Source organism: Ambystoma mexicanum, chromosome 12 (assembly GCF_040938575.1).
Source record: "Ambystoma mexicanum isolate Mex_15411 chromosome 12, UKY_AmexF1_1, whole genome shotgun sequence".
Lineage (NCBI taxonomy): Eukaryota > Metazoa > Chordata > Amphibia > Caudata > Ambystomatidae > Ambystoma > Ambystoma mexicanum.
Window position 1 is genome coordinate 148,243,573 of NC_090936.1, and position 16,001 is coordinate 148,259,573.

Below are 16,001 nucleotides of genomic sequence, written 5' to 3' on the forward strand. Positions count from 1 at the left end.
AAGTGTTTGAAAGTTCTGAATTTTCACTCAATTTTCATTTCGTATTTCTATATATTTTAGAGGTTTACTAATACGTTTATGACAGCATTTTATGCGCAATACGAGAGTATTTGAAAGCTTTAAATTAACACTCAATTTTCATTTTATATTTCTATAGTTCACTAGGATAATTGCAGGCAAGGTATCTTTTTGTCATAAGTATAAAGATTTATACTTGTTGTGTCCTTTAGAAAAAGTAATATGATTATATTAAAAGGAAGATATTCTAATGCTTCTGGCAAGAGAATAGAAAAGATAAGAAGACAAATGAAAAAAAGATGAAAAAGAAAAAAGAGGAAAAAGAAAGATAAAGAATTAAGGTTTTCTGTTGATAAGTCTTTGGCAACCAAACATATACACTTAAAGCCAATTACAAAATTCATTTTCCGAATTCAGTCCAGTATCACATGTAAACATTAAACCTCCACTTACTACTTTGCCCATGACGTCTACCTAAGCATCCTCTGCCTTGCATACCTTTAACTCTAGCACCCTCACATATCAATGCCAGCATCCCAGCTTTCACATGCCTATGCTCAACACTCCCCTGATCAATGTGCTCTACTTTATTGATGTGCTGAAATACTTCAACCCAAGAGACCAGGATGAGGGTAACAATATTTAAAGAGGTGTTTAGGAGTGAGATTAAGATCAGGGGTGCAACCTTTGTTATGGCCATAGCTGGAGATGAGCTGGAGAAATCGAGAAATTCAAGGCTGGAAAATAAGGTCCTAGAACGAGAGAGGTTGGGTTGTCTGAACTGAATGTAAAGATCACTTATGAAGAACTGGTTGGAGTGCTTCAGCCGGAAAAGATGACAAGCCCAACAAGATGGGCATTTAGCAAAGTGAAAGGAAACAAGGCAAAGGCCAAAAGACAAAGATCTGTCAAAAACATGCACATGCACAAAGCAATGTCAAGAATATGCCTGGAAGGGAGAGCCGGGGGAGGGGGCTGACATCACTTTATGGCACCAAAACACCTTGCACCAGTCTTACCCAAAGGTATGAAAACGTAAGCAATCTACTGCTATGAGGACAGTAAGTGCAAACTGGAGAAATGGCCACAGTTTTATAGACAAATCCTTCAATAGTATTCTACTCATGGATTCCTGTTGCTGAGCTTTATAGCATTCAAAAAGAGAATGTTTCACAAAACTGTCAATTTGTAAATGAGGAACATAACTTACAATTTTCTCAACAATGTATCATTCTTATAAATGAATATGTAATAGATTGGAATACTTAAAGAGTGCAGCATAAAACAGTTTAGAGTTCAAATACCACAAACATTAATGCCCATGGGCATTGTATTTAGGAATTAATTTTGTGGCTGTGGGCAAACTTTTATTTTAATTTAAAAAGAAATTGAGAAAGCAGCTGTGTGTCGCCGAGCAGTCTATTTTTATCATCTTTTTGGTGAACCACACTTAAATTACATGTCCCTCTCGATGATTGGTCAGGCTCTAGTGCTTACACAATGTTTGTTTAAATAATGATCTTTAAAGCACTAGTGTGATTAAGTAGCTACTTAAATGAATCTCTTTGGTATTGTATAGTAGGGCTGTGCTCCAGGAGTTAACAGTCAGTCGACAGAACCCTAACGTTTATTTTGAGAGGAAAAGCTGTCAGAAGTCAAAGTTCTGCCCTTATTGGCAGATGCATGAACACAGGGGGACACGCATGACAAGGTGCAGCCAAACAAAACGAGTGAAATCAAGAAAAGTACACCCACCCCTCAAAAGACAGTGGTTCGAAAGGAGAGGCATATCATTTTGTTTAAATACTTTATTCGGTATAAAACCATAAAGTTGGTTGGTTTCAGGATCTCTTTGAGACAGAACTGCTCCCGTGGCTAGGCTGGATGCGTAAAGAGATCCTGAAACCAACCAACTGCATCCCATAGCATTTTGGTCCAGAAAATTCTCGGCACCAGAGATTAATTACGCAATCACTGACAAAGAACTGTTAGCCATAAAGTCCGCTTTTAAAGCCTGGCGGCATTACCTGCTTGGCACTCGACATACCATCACGGTGATCACTGATCACCGGAATTTACAGTATTTGAAAACCGCCAAGGCTCAGTCATCACGGCAGCTCCGATGGGCTTTGTTTTTCACTGAGTTTGATTTCGTGATTACCTATCGACCTGGCTGCAAGAACGGCAAAGCAGACGCCTTATCCCGAATTGGAATGGGAGAATCTGATACAAACTCAGAACCAGTACCCATAAATCCCGAACAGAGAATTCTAGACAGGACTTCGTTACAGATGCTTGAAGACATTCAAGTCAGAGTGAAACAACTCCTGGACCCTACAGTCCTACAGGATTGGATATAAAAGGGATCAGACTTTACCATAGATAATGGTTTACCTTATTACCAAGGACGCTTATTCCTGCCGCACAAGGATTTACACGAACTAGTTATTTCAGGTTATCATGATACATTAATAGAGGGACACCCCGGTATTGCCAAGACAATGGAAAAGGTGAAACGACAATTCTGGTGGCCCTCTTGGCAAAAAGATGTTAAATCTTTTGTGATGTCCTGTGGTGTTTGCACCCAAAATAAAGGTCAAAAGAAAAGACCAGCCGGTCTCCTTCAACCTCTAGACATACCGCCAGCACCCTGGCACACCCTATCAATGGATTTTATTACGGATTTGCCTCCTTGTTCGGGATACAATACCATTCTGGTAATTGTGGATTTGTTTTCCAAAATGGCCCACTTCATTCCTTTCAAAGGTTTACCTTCAGCTTCTGTCCTAGCCAAAAAATTCCCCGAAAATATTGTTCGGCTACATGGATTCCCATCTATACTAATCTCTGACCGGGGAAGCCAATTAATTTCCCACTTCTGGCGCAAATGTTGTCAAATGGCACAAATCGACGTAAGATTATCGACCAGTCACCACCCTCAGACCGATGGTCAGACCGAGAGGACAAATCAGACCCTTGAGCAGTACTTACGGTGTATGTTACAGCAATCTGAAAGCAACTGGAAAGACATTCTTTGGATAACCGAATACGCATATAATAATTCGGGACACTCTGGAACTGGCCATAGTCCTTTTTATACCTTGTTTGGACATCACCCTCGAACCTCAAACCTCGACTCACCTCAGAACCTCGGAGTGCCCGCAGTAGAACATCTGCATTCTACCATTACCCGAGCCTTCAAAGAGGCAACCATGCATTTACAACAAGCCAAGAGAAAATACAAGGAGAATGCTGACCTACATCGGAGTGAAGCACCTCCGTATCAGATTGGGGATCAAGTGTGGTTAGCTACCAGACATTTACCGCTCAAAGGGCCTCGAACTTTTAACCCAAAATATCTGGGACCTTATTCTATTACGGCAATAATTAACCCAGTAGCGGTTAAACTTGATTTACCAGCTAATATGCAAATTCACCCTGTTTTTCATGTGTCACTTCTAAAACCAGTGGTCCCCGGAACCCGACTACTCAAACCTCCAGAACCTATTCAAATAGATGGGGAACCCGAATTCGAAGTGAAGAACATTTTAGATTAAAAAATGTTTAGGTCAAAGCTTTTCTACCTAATTGATTGGAAGGGGTACGGACCTCAGGAGAGGTCGTGGGAACCCAGTGACCATGTGCATGCACCTCGATTAGTCAGGAAATTCCACCGACTCTTCCCAAACAAACCAAAACCCCCAGAGGGAACAACCTGAGGGGCTTTGGGTGGGGGAGTGCTGTCACGATGCCCACTCCTGGGGAGCCGGCTCAGGCCCTGCGTCCCCGAAAGCGGACATCAAGTCCCCGGGGAAGGTCCCAGCAACCCCCTATAGGGGCCCTTTGGACAGCGTCCTGGCGCCTATGGCGCCAGGCTCATAGAAAACATCAGTCCTGGCGCCATAGGCGCCAGGCTCATTATGAAAGTGTTTGGGTGCACTTACCTGATGCAGACCATGCTGCAGAACCCCGGCCTCCTTGAGGCCTGAAAGGAACTACTTTACCTGTGGGACTCATTTACCACCTGGGCGTGGTCGGGGAAGGATACATACCCGATTGGAGGAAGGACACATTCTAGGAACTTCTTCCAAGGCTATTTAAACCACACCCGATCAGCCACACGTGCTTCGCGTTGTTCTGCATCTAGCAGCTGGACGCTCACCGTGTCTGCTCCTGCATCTTGACTTCTGCCACACCTGCCAGCATCCTAAATCACCTGCAAAGGAAGGGAACAAGAGAACAGAAGAAGGAAAAGGCCTCACCTGCTAAATTTGCATCCCAGAGACATTTCGCCGACAATCCTGAAAAGGAAGACATTTATTTTTAAAAGCACATCGCATCGATCGCTGCAGCGCCGCAATCTACTCACCTTTACAGGGCGCCTCCATGTTCAGCAGCGACCATCCGGATTCTCAGTCGCACCCCCGCGCATAGGGAGAAAAAGACAAGAACAAAGGTGAGAGAAAGAAGGGAAAAGGGAAGCTAAAACTCCATGTCAAGACTTACCTGTTGGGTCATTCCCTTTTCATTTCGGGTCCGCGCCGCATCCAGGCATTTTCGGACCCCGGCCCCTAAGGGGAAAAATACATCAGCGTTAATGAGTGAATGAAAAGACATTACCAAAACACTCATTAAAGACTTACCTGATTTCCACAAGGATTTCACCGCTCACCTCGGGTCGGTGCCTGTTCCCCGGCATTCCGTACCCGGCCCCTATGAGGAAAAAGACACTAGCATTAGAACATTAATGCATGGACACAAGGGGAACCACTTATAGAAAAACCTACCTGGAAGCCAAGCAAGTTTGGTTCTCACCCATCCGAAAATCCAGTGACGTAACTGGATACCAACGCGCCCCTGCATCAGAAGCAGGATGGAGAGCTCGTCCTTCCAGACCCTAAGGTGAGACGCTACGGGGAAGCACAGAAGGGTTTTGAGGAGGGTGAGAGGGGTAAGTGGGAGGCCGATTGCATTACCCCGCAGACAGTTAACCCCCTATTCTCACCTACAGGAGGAAACTTCTGCGAGTCAGACTAGCCAGATCTGGGGCCCGGTCCAGTCCGTCTTCCGAACCCTGCGCATCACCTTAGACGAGGTCACAGCAGCGCGAACCAGGCCAGCGCCCCCATGGGAGTCAGGTGAGCGTTACACTCTGATGGAGACAAACTACCACCGATTGTCATATTGTTGGCGAGGGCTCACCACCCTGTGAGTGAGGCGTCCATCACTAGCGTTCTCTCCGGCCATGGTTGCCAAAAAGGTTCTCCCTTCAGAATGTTGTCCTTGCAGGCCCACCACAGGAGATCCTGTGTGACCCTTTTTGTAACTTGAAGTAGGTCTGACATGTCGCCCGAGAATTTGGACCACTGTGTCCTGAGAGCCCATTAGAGGGATCTTATTCTCAGGCGAGCCTCTGGCACCAGGAAAATGCAGGATTCCATGAGGCCAAGCAACCTCAAGAAGTCGAAGGCTGGGAGACACTGGGCACTCTGAAATTTGGTGACCATCTGCAGAATGTGTTGAGCCCTCACCTCGGATGGTGAGGTCTTTCCCCAGGATGTATACAGTACAGCCCCAATGTATTGGAACTTTTCAGATGGTATCATTTGGGTCGTCTTGGAAGCCTAGTCTGTAGAGAGAGAGGCAGGTCATGCTGAGATGATCCAGGACTTTTTCGGGAGAACGTGCCATGATCAGCCAATCGTCCAGGTAGGGCTAGACGTGAACCCCCCCCGTCCGGATATTGGCTGCCACCACCACCATCAGTAAGATAAACACCCTCAGGCAGAGGTCAGCCGAATGGCAGAACTCGAAACTAATAATGGGAACAACCAATGGCGAACATCAAGTACACTTCATGTGCTTGAGATGGATTGGCACATGAAAATAAGCATTCTGAAGGTTCAATGACACCATCCAATCCTGGAGTTGTAGGGCCGAAGGATCTGAGAAAGAGTCACCATCTTGAACTTGTCCTTCCTGAGGAACTTGTTCAAGTTTCTCAAGCCCAAGATGGGTCTCAGTCCTCTGTCCTTTTTTGGAATGAGAAAATATGGGGAGTACCAACCCTGTTCCTCTCCGCTACAGGTTCCAGTTCTATGGCACCTTTCTCTAGCAGGGTTAAAATTTCCTGCAACAGGAGCGGATCTGGAATTTTGACAGAGTTGGCTCCCGGTGGATGATTCTGAGGCCTTTTTAGAAAGGGGAGACAGTAACCTTGGGCTACTGTTTCCAGTGCCCAAGCATCTGAGGTAATGCCCCTCCACTCCCTCAGATGCTGAGAGATCCTGCCTCCCAGTGGTGTTTTGTGCAACAAGGTCTCAGAGGGATTTGGAGGCGGCTGCAGAAGTGGCTGAGGGTACAGATGCCGCTCCTAAGGCTGATTTTGCACCTCTTCCTCGTGCTCCATGAGTGAAGTTTCTTTTGCCCCTTTGAGAAGCCTGTCCTCTTCCTCTACCAAAAGAGGAGTAGTATCGAAAAGAACGACCCCTCCAGGAAGATGAGCCGGAATAGGGTTTTAGAGGCTGGCGCATAGAGGCGCTAAGCGATTTAGCTGCCGCTTTCGAGGTCTGAAGTTTTTCTAGGCTTTCATCACCCTTGCTGCCAAATAGCCTCGAGCCATCAAAGGGCATGTTAAGGAGTCTGGCTTGCACATCTGGCTTGCACATCTGGCAAACCCCGACTTCCTCAACCACGCAAATCTGCGTAGCACAAGTGCTTGCAGCCATGGACCCGCCATGGACCTGCTGATACTATCAGCAGTATCCAGTCCAGACTGGAGACATTCCCCCATTGCCTCCTTCCCGTCTTTGACTATATTCACAAAGCCTTCCCTTTCCTCGAATTCCGGAATATGATCAGCCGCCGCCGAAATACAGTCCCACAGGGTCTGGGTAAACCTGGCCAGGGTACAGGTGACATTTGTCGATTTAAGGGCCATACTGCCCGACGTGAAAACTTTACGTGCCCATGCGTCAACTTTTTTATCCTCTCTATCTGGAAGAATAGTGGGATATGCAGTTTGTTTTGATGTAGATGGTGCCTGAATGACTAGACTTTCTGGAGTCGGATGCTTATTTAAGTATTCAGGATCTGTTCCAGCTGGTCTATATTTTTTTGGAAAAGTGCTATCTGCAGCAGCAATACTCTCAGGTCTATCCCAGTTTTTCTCCACCGTCCTCTGAAGAGCACTGTGAAAGGGGAGAACTAGATATTTTTGAGGCCCTCTGACAATTACATCCGTCATGTCATCCTGTTCAAAAACGGGTGAAGTGTTACCCCAACCCATATGACAATGCATTACTTACCGTAAAAGCATTTCTGATGGTTGTATCTGCTTAGATTCACATGCTGTGCATAGTCCGACATCCAGTGGTCACTGCGGAGTATTGCATTTTGTTTTTCGTAGTCGAAAAGGGGACGTCGACAAGCCTTGTCTGTAACACTATCCCTATAGTGACGTGCAATGTACCCACAACCCCTCACGCGTCAAGGTCCCTCTGTTTGTATTTTTTCTGCCCTGAGGGAGCCTTCTATACGTGAGTGAGTACAGAAAAGAGAGAGAGATGTAGAAAGATGTCTATGTTCCTTCCATCCGAGCGTGGAGGAAGGGTGGGCGCATGTGAATCTAAGCAGATACAACCATCAGAAAGGCTTTTACGGTAAGTAATGCATTGTCTTCTGATGTTTGTTAATCTGCTTAGAATCACATGCTGTGCATAGACTAGCGAGCAGTACCCGGAGTTGGAGGTGAGTTGTGAGAAGGAACAGTAGAGAAAAGATGTCTTAATACTGCTTGTCCCACCTGGGAATCAGATCTAAAGTGAGCATCTAGACAGTAGTGTTTTGTAAAGAGTGTACAGAAATCCAGGTTGCCGCTTTGCAAATGGACTCAAGGGGAACGTTTGCAATGAATGCTATGGATGCCCTAGTGCCTCGACTAGAGTGTGCTCTTGGCTTGAAGGGTAGTTCTCTCTTAGCAAGAGTGTAACAGAGAGTGATGCATTGAACAATCCATCTAGATATAGTGGACTTTGAGACTGCATCTCCTTCTCTTCCTGCTGCCACCGAGACAAAGAACTGATTAGTCTTTCTCAGTGACCTAGTTCTTTCCATATAAAACATGAAAGCTCTGCGCACATCGAGTCTATGCAGGCTCTTTTCTCCCAAATTGGAAGGGTTTTGAAAGAATGTTGGTAGTTCTAGTGACTGGTTGACCTGGAATTTCGATATGAATTTCGGTGCAAACCTTGGATGTGTGCGTAGAACCACCTTATCTTTGTGAACTGCTACGAAGGGGTCTAGAATAGAAAGACCCTGTAGTTCACTTACTCTCCTAATGCAGGTGATAGCTATTAGGAAAGCAGTCTTAAGAGTGAGGTCCTTAAGAGTTGCCTTGTGCATGGGTTCAAAGGGTGAGCCCATGAGCCTGGTAAGTACCACATTAAGGTCCCAGCCGGGAGCTGGGTTTGCTATCGGAGGGTGTATTCTCTTCACCCCCTCCATGAAGGCTTTGATAACTGGGACTTTCCACCATGACACCTTAAGTTGAGAGGTGATGTATGCATAAAGTGCCGCTAGCTGGACTTTAATAGAATTGAACACTAGACCTGAGTCCAGTAAATGGGTCAGGAAAAGGACAATTTGTGTGGGAGAGCAGTGGACTGGGTTGATGCTCTTACCTCTACACCAGATGACAAATCTCTTCCACTTGCTAAAATAGCAGTGGCGAGTGTTGGGTTTTCTAGCTTCTCTGAGAATGTCCATGCATCTCTAAGGGAGTTGTAAGTGGCCAAATTCCATGACCTCAGGAGCCAGGCTGCTAAGTTCATGTTCTGTGGGCATGGGTGTAGTGTCTTGCCCTTGTCCTGTGACCGCAAGTTATACGGGCAGGGCAGTTTCACTGGTGGGGACAGGGACATCTCCATCTGGAGCACAAACCATGGTTGGCGGGCCCACATCGGGGTTATCAGTATCATGGTGACTGGTTCCAGGTGCATCTTGTGCACTATCTTGTTCAGCAGAGGAGTCGGGGGGGGAAAAGCGTAAACATAATTTCCCTGACCATGGTATCCAGAGACGGTTCCCCTTGGAGTGGTTCTGTGGGTATCTGGAGGCGTAATCTAGGCATTGTGAGTTCTCCAGAGTTGCGAACAGGTCTATTTCTGGGAAGCCCCATTGTGTGAAGACGTCGAAGACGATGTCTTCGTGTAACCGCAATTCGTACTCTGAGGGCAGAGGGAAGTCTCTGCTGAGTTTGTCTGCTAGCAGATTGAATTCCCCTGGTACATGCTGTGACAATAGGAACATGTTGTGTCTGAAAGCCCACTTCCAGATGTTCTGGGACAGCTTGGACAGTCCTGGAGAGTGAGTGCCCCCTTGCTTGTTGAGGTAGTACATGGCTGTGGTGCTGTCCTTGAGGACCATCACTGTCTTCCCTTGTAGGTGTGTCTGGAAGGCTTTTAGTGCCTTGAACACCGCAAGTAGCTCTAATAAGTTTATGTGCTTGGAAGCTACGCTCGGAGTCCAAACTCCGTGAGCAGTCTGATGGGATAGGTGAGCCCCCCCATCCTGTGAGGGATGCGTCTGTGGTTAGAGTGGCTTCCACTGCGGGGGTGGCGAATGGTTTCCCTACTACCAGGTTTTCCTTCAAACACCACCGTAGCGAGAGAACCAAGGCCTGCGAGACCACCACTAGATCGTCCCATCGTCCGCTGGCCTGACACCACTGGCTGTTGAGCCACTCTTGCATTGGGTGCATGCGCAGGCGCGCGTGAGGTACCAAATAAATACATGTCGCCATCATTCCTAGCAAGCGCATTGCTTTGCGTACTGTCACCTCTCGACCGGCCACATATTGAGGGATCTGAAACAGCATATTTTGGACCCTCTCATTGGAGGGGAAGACGAGGACGTCCTTTGTTCGAATTAGAGCCCCTAGCAATTGTTTAATTTGGCTGGGGTCTAAGCTGGGCTTCTTCTCGTTGATGGAGAAGCCCAGTTGGAACAAAAGGTCTACTGTCTTCTGGGTGTTTGAGAAGCATGTCTCGTAGGACTCCCCTGTTATGAGCCAATCGTCGAGGTAAGGGTATACCGGTATGGACAACCTGCGCAGGTAGGCCGCTGCCACTGCCAGTACCTTCGTGAATACCCTTGGTGCAGACACTATGCCGAAGGGTAGCACTCTGAACTGGTAGTGTTTGCCCTCTATCATGAACCTGAGGTATTTTCTGTGCGCTGGCAACATCAAAATATGAAAGTATGCATCTTTCATGTCTAGTGTTGTCATGTAGTCCCCCTGAGACAGCAGGGGAATTACCTCCTGTAATGTTACCATACGAAATTTTTGTGATTTTACAAATTTGTTCGCTGGGCGCAGATCTAATACAGGGCGCATGGTTAGGTCCTTTTTGGGTACAAGGAAGTACACTGAATAAATACCTTTCATTACCTATGATAGGGGCATAACCTCTATTGCTCCTTTCTGTAGCAGCTGATCTACTTCTTGCAGGAGGATGACGAGGTGTTCTGGTGACAGGCGTCGTCCCCTTGAAGGTCTGTGGGTGGGGGACCGATTGAACTCTATACAGTACCTGTGGGCTACGGTTGACAATACCCACCGGTCTGATGTTATTCCCTCCCATGCTGATAGGAACGATGTTATCCGGCCCCCAACCGGAGACGCATGGGAGGCGACCCGAACCTTCGGGTCATTTGGTGTTACTTGCCGGGGTGCCTCTGGGGCTGGAGCCCCGGCCTCTGCCCTTGCCACGGCGTTGTCCTCTTTGGTTATACTGGTTACCGGTACCCTGATTAGAGGGCCAGTTGCCCGCAGTGTAATGCTGTTTCTGCTGCTGCTGCGGTTGTTCCCAAATCCCTGCCTGTTTGGAGGCTTTGAGATTTGGTCTAAGGTCTTTATGGTGTTGAATTCTTTCTTCGCATTTTCCGGTGCGTCGTCCACTGCCCTTCCAAAGAGATTTGACTCTTCTATTGGCTTATTAATGAGTGACGCCTGCGTTTCTGCCTTGAAACCGGAATTGCAAAGCCAGACGTGATGCTTCAGCAGAATTCCCGGCACCAAAGAACGGCCAGCAGTTTTTGCTGCATCAAGAGTGTTCTTAATGATGCTCTGGTTGACCAGAGCACCTTCTGTATCTGTAGCCAATAAGCGAGTTCTTAGAGGTTCAGGGGCTTCTTCGATGTCCTGCTTAAGCTTTCCCCATTGAGCATCAGCATAGCTTGGCAACAATGTATTATTATTGGCAATCCTAATTGAAAACGCTGCCGAGGCGGAAATTCTTTTGCCCAAGGCATAAAGCTTTTTCCCTTTTTTATCTGGGGGTGCCTCGCTGGTCGACAGTGGAACCCCAGCCCTCCTCCTTGTGTTAGTCACCACTAAGGAATCCGGGACTGAGTGACCCCTGATATAAAATGGGTCTGACTGAGAGTGTGAGAATAATTTCTCGATTCTTGGATTGACCCCTCTTACCAGCGCGGGGGTGGACAGCGATGGGGTGAGCCGTCTCTTAACCAAGGCGAGGATAGGAATAGTTTGACTAGTGGGAGGTTTTTCTTTAATAATCCTTTAGACAAAATCAGTATCTGGGGTGACCTCCCCAGTTTCAACTTCAAAATGCGCTTCCTCAGTAGAGCATTGAAGGTGGGCTGATCGTCTACTGGAGATGGGTTCCTGACCGGTGTGGTCGGAGGAGAAGAAATGTCTATAATGTCGGGGTCTGTATACCCGGAAGGCGACTGCCAGGGCTTTGAGCCACCTTCACCTGGGTCCCCTTCGTAGCCATCCTCACCTATGTTAGTATCATCATGAAAACCTTCTCCCACTTGTTGGTCTTCATTATTCACAAACTCATCCTCTTCCTGTAAGTGAGAGTCCTCTTCAGTGAGGTCGTAAGAGTTCATGTATTCCTGCAGGGGGTTAAATAGCTTTGGGTATTTAGCCCATGGCCCCTCCTGGAAAACCTCCCTTGGCCTCTTGGGTGTCCTATTTTCTGGAATGGCCATGAACCCGTCTAGCTTGTCCATACATGACTGGAACCTCTCTACAGTCCAGTAAGGTAGGCCAGAGCGGTCTGGGAATGAAAAGGGAGTTTCCTCTCCCAGTAGTTGCTTAGTTCTATCCCATAGCGTCGAATATAGAGTCCCTTCGCCTTCTGAGAGCTAGGGTCTTCTGTCGATGGTGGGAGCTGTTCCAGCCTACCCTCCAGCATCCTCGCCGTTTCTTTGGCCTTGTGAGCGGTTTTCGACATGTCACCCGCCGTCCGTCTCTGGCTGTCTTTAGAAGCTATATGCGCAAGGCTTTCGGCGATCAACTTCTCCATCGAGGGATCGCTCGCCGTCACGCTAGGCAGTGCCGAGTCTTTACTGGCAATGTACACACTCTTGCGAGGCGCGTCGCCTGAGGATTTGGGATTAGCGCCCTTATTTACAGAAAGCCCAGTCGCCGGTCGCGGAAGGGGTGGCGGGGAGGGCTTGCGACCCTTACGGTCGGCGGAAGACGCCGGTGGACCTGACTCCTCCGTTGATGCTATGGCTGCCTTCTCCTTCGACGAATGCGTGCCGTGGGGTATGTGCTTATGTGTTTTTCTGTGTTCGTCCTTGTCGCCTGGGTGTTCATCCCCATAAGCGGAGCGTGAGCCGGGCTTGTCGGGGCCGGGGACGGATGAGGAGGAGCGGGAACGCTCCTTCGAGAGGTCTACAACCTCTGTTGTGGAGAACGTGTAATCACTGTCCTCATCACATTCGGCGGCGGCAGCAGCTGGCGAGGAGTTAGACCTAGACATCGCATAGGCTGGCCACCTTTTGACCCTGCGGTCCTTTAAAGTTTTGGGTTTAAGTAACCTACAGGCCGCAAAGCCGTCCTCTTTGTGATCGAGGGGCAAGCAACGGTTACACTGTTTATGCTTGTCCTTCCAGGTAAACTTGCCCTTGCAACGCAGGCAAAAATAAAAGGCTGTCCTCTCCATAGCTGAGGGCATGAAATGTGATTACGACCTCGAAAGAGAGGGAGGGGAAAGAGAAAGGCATTCTCAGAGTGAAACAAAGAAATGACCAACAACCCCACTCTTCCTACTGTGTTAGGCCGGCGAGGCCAGGCCACGTGTTCAGCAGCGCAGAAGGATCTCCTCCGCTCGTCCCTCCGTCGAAGATCTTGCTTGGCTGAGAACAGCTTGGCAGCTGCGTCGAGGGAGGGATCTATGTGATAGTTAATAATAATAATAAACGACCAAGGGTCGAGGAAATGATTTCGCAATGTCTCTCGAGGAGCTCCGCATAAATGCGACCAATAACTGAGCGGAAAAAAACAATCTGAGGGACCTCGACACGTGAGGAGTTGTGGGTACACTGCACATCACTATAGGGATAGTGTTACAGACACGCCTTGTCGACGTCCCCTTTTCGACTACGAAAAACAAAATGCAATACTCTGCAGTGACCACTGGATGTCGGACTATGCACAGCATGTGATTCTAAGCAGATTAACATCCATCAGAAATTCTATTACTCTGGTCATAAGACCCTATATTCTATTACTCTGGTCATAAGACCCCTGTACCCAGCATCTGCATGCTCTGCAGGATCAGGTCTGGCAAACTCTAATTCTGGGGAGGTGTCAATTCCACTGGCAGAATGTAGAGTATCACTCAGGTCTCTCATTCTAGATTCCTGGTCAATAAGTTTGTCAAGAACTTGCTTTGTGCCATAAGAAACTCCAAAAGGAGTAACTTTGTCTTCTTCTGAGCCAGATTCATCATAAATTGAGGACATGGACTTAAAAAAGTCTGACCTGGGCAAAGGAGTGAATCTCCTTTCTTCTTCTACCATACGCGTCGAAGGGATTGATAAATCCTTCGAAGGAGTCTTCGATGACTTTGAAGATGACTTCGACACATACGTCGAGGATGTTTTTGGTTTTGGTGCCGAAATGGTTGACACCGACGGCGTCGATTAAGTCGTCGAAGCCTTCGACGACTTGTGTTTTTTGTATGGCACCGTAGAAGTGCTCGACTCTCGAAGAGTCTTCGACGGCTTGGCGTCGACTCGAGTTTTTTTAGTATCCTTGACACTACGGGTCTTTACCATGGTAGTCTTGGACTTCTCTTTGTCGTCCAATGGAGCAACCTTAGGGGTATGGCTTTTTCGAGGTTCTTTCGAGATGGTCGGGCTGCGTTCTCGAAAACCTCCATCTTTTTACAGAATTCTTCCCATTTACTGGGAGAATCTGATTTTGTCGGACATCGAATTTCTTTGGTCGACTCTGAAGAAGAAGATGAGAGAGATCTATGTCTCCTCTTCATTTGTTTAGATGATGACGAAGAGTGTCTCGATCCACTCCTAGATCGAGATCTCTTGGAGTGCTTATGGCGATCCGATTCCTTCGAATCAGTTGCTTTCTTATGTTTTTTAGACGTAGCCTTCTTAGAGGCTTCCCTCCCCACCGACAGTTTACCTCTCCTCTCACGAAGAGCTTTCTCGGTCATGGATTGGCAGGAACCGCAGTCGTCGGTTCAGTGACTGGAACCGAGACACCAGAGACAAACCCGGTGGGAATCCATGATCAACAGTTTTGATCCACACTCTACACACTTCTTGAACCCAGTCTTGGGTGTCGAAGGAGTTGAATATGATGACATTTTCTTCACAGAAAATCTGAAGCGCGCAGTTCTCGATAGCGAAGCGATCAGAAAAACGGAACTAAAGCAACGGGTGCGGCTCGAGCTATTTATACCATCGGTGACGTCGACAGAGTATGGAGTCTGTCGAGGGACAATTGACGCCACGACCTCGGGCACAGCGCCCTCTGCCGAGAGAATTTCTTTTTCCGAAGCAGGGAAGCTGTGGACAACGAATTATCATAAGATGAGGAATACGTGGGAGGACACAATCCTTTCGAAACATTGTTATAAGCGGTAGTTAGACAGTTAATAGTTAGCCAGTTGGAACATTTGTACTGTCTAACTGCTAACATAATAGTTAGCAGTTAGACAGTACAAATGAGATGCAGTGTGTTATGCTGAGCCAATATGTAACTTGTAATGGGAGCATTTGGCTAGTGCTAGACAGGTGGCAGTTAGTTAGAATGGCTAATATAGTCTCTTGAGTATAGGGGCAACGGTGGCCAGCGGTCCTAGAGATCGGACATTTGCTTCATGAGCGTGAACACTGGTACAGAGTACGTGTGCTGAGACCTAGTCTCATAGTGAGCATAGTCTGTAGTGAGACATCGGATGTGAGATGGAAGCATTCCGGAAAGTTAGAATTGTAGTAAGTGTTATATTGAGCAGATTACAAGTGTGGCAATTTTCAATCACAGGTTAGATGTAAGGTAATGGTGTTACCTTTATGCTGCCTCCATCTGGACTCGTTGATTTATCTTGCACGGATGCCCTGTGCGCCCTGTGGCGAACAGGGGCAAACAGGGTCTTTTTCTGGCCTTCTTCGGGCCGCTGGCAGATGTTATGGGCAATAAATTCAAATACAATGCTACGCAACATGACGATGCAGAGCCTTCATATGGCGTCACGTCGCGCCAGACATTTTGGATCGGTGGGCAGATTTCAAAAAGGGATTGCAGCCGCAGGTGAGCTCAATAAGCTATGAAAATGCAGCTGTACACCTTTGGTACACAGTGTGTTTTAGGATGGCACGCATGGGCCTGCTGGTGGCTGCTATTGGTTTCAGGCAACATGTGGTCGTCGTAGCTTCTGTCCATTGTAGGTAAAACAATTGTTGGGAAATCCTGTGTTTCCCTGTGGATCAATCGAGCTGGCTGCTTCTGTTCTTTTTGGTATGTGTTCAAATGCTGAATCGTAGCTAGATACTCCATGGAAATGTGGGAACTATATATAAAATATAGGAAATATCATAGATGAGGAATGCGTGGGAGGGCACAATCCATTCGAATAATTCTTTGCAAGTGACGCATTTGCGAGGGTATTACCGGGTTTGGTCTCATTTCAACTGTC

The 16,001-nt window shown here is 47.4% G+C and overlaps 1 protein-coding gene across 2 annotated transcripts in view; it reads right to left on the reverse strand.

Moving 5' to 3' along the window:
- Positions 1–16,001, reverse strand: part of ATXN10 (ataxin 10) — a 1,945,293-nt gene that overhangs the window by 1,301,995 nt on the left and 627,297 nt on the right. The gene's annotated exons all lie outside the window — the stretch shown is intronic.